Source organism: Syngnathus leptorhynchus, unplaced genomic scaffold (genome assembly GCF_054491065.1).
Source record: "Syngnathus leptorhynchus isolate UIUO unplaced genomic scaffold, UIUO_Slep HiC_scaffold_333, whole genome shotgun sequence".
Taxonomy (NCBI): domain Eukaryota; kingdom Metazoa; phylum Chordata; class Actinopteri; order Syngnathiformes; family Syngnathidae; genus Syngnathus; species Syngnathus leptorhynchus.
In genome coordinates, this window is record NW_028232298.1 from 45,001 (window position 1) to 46,222 (window position 1,222).

Below are 1,222 nucleotides of genomic sequence, written 5' to 3' on the forward strand. Positions count from 1 at the left end.
GCCGGGCGGCAGGCACTTTCCCCGGACACCAAACCAAGGCGTCGGCCCCTAACCGCCGGTGCAAAAAAAAATCCACTCCTGGTACCTAAAATTTTCCTATGCGGCGGGCTGGGGACTATAACCTTCTTCTTCCCGCCCCACCACCATCAACGTCGGCCACCACCACCAGACCGCCTCCCCCAGACTTCCAGAAGCGAAGCCGGTCCCCAAGCACCAACCCCGACCGCCACCGAGGCACCCGCCGAAGGCGGGTGCCGAGTTCACCGGCCCCAAGCGACAACCGGTCACCGAGGCACCCGCCGAAGGCGGGTGCCGAGTTCACCGGCCCCAAGCGACAACCGGTCACCGAGGCACCCGCCGAAGGCGGGTGCCGAGTTCACCGGCCCCAAGCGACAACCGGTCACCGAGGCACCCGCCGAAGGCGGGTGCCGAGTTCACTGGCCCCAAGCGACAACCGGTCACCGAGGCACCCGCCGAAGGCGGGTGCCGAGTTCACTGGCCCCAAGCGACGGCGGTCACCGAGGCACCCGCCGGAGGCGGGTGCCGAGTTCACCGGCCCCGAGCACCAGCGGTCAGCCACGGAGGGTGCTGGATCATCCATACTTCCATAGCTCCAGAGCTCCATAGCCCCGGAGCTCCATAGCCCCGGAGCTCCATAGCCCCGGAGCTCCATAGCTCCATAGCCCCGGAGCTCCATAGCCCCGGAGCTCCATAGCCCCGGAGCTCCATAGCCCCGGAGCTCCATAGCCCCGGAGCTCCATAGCTCCATAGCCCCGGAGCTCCATAGACCCGGAGCTCCATAGCCCCGGAGCTCCATAGCTCCATAGCCCCGGAGCTCCATAGCCCCGGAGCTCCATAGCCCCGGAGCTCCATAGCCCCGGAGCTCCATAGCCCCAGAGCTCCATACTTCCATAGCCCCAGAGCTCCATAGCTCCATACTTCCATAGCTCCAGCCGCGGAGGGTGCTGGCTGGTGGCTCCATAGCTCCATACTTCCATACTTGCAGCCACGGAGTTGGCTAAAATTGCACTAAGTGCGAAAGCCCATTCATTTACAACGGCGTGTCCGCCAGGCGGCGACATTTCCCCGTTACCGGTGGCTGCGCGGCGGGTGAGTGACAGAGCTTATCCGAGCGGCTGGAACTCTGCGCCGGCGTGGTCGAGCGTGAGGCCCCGGCCCTTTGGCTGCCTGGTACCTAAAACACTTCCATTGATCCAGCCAC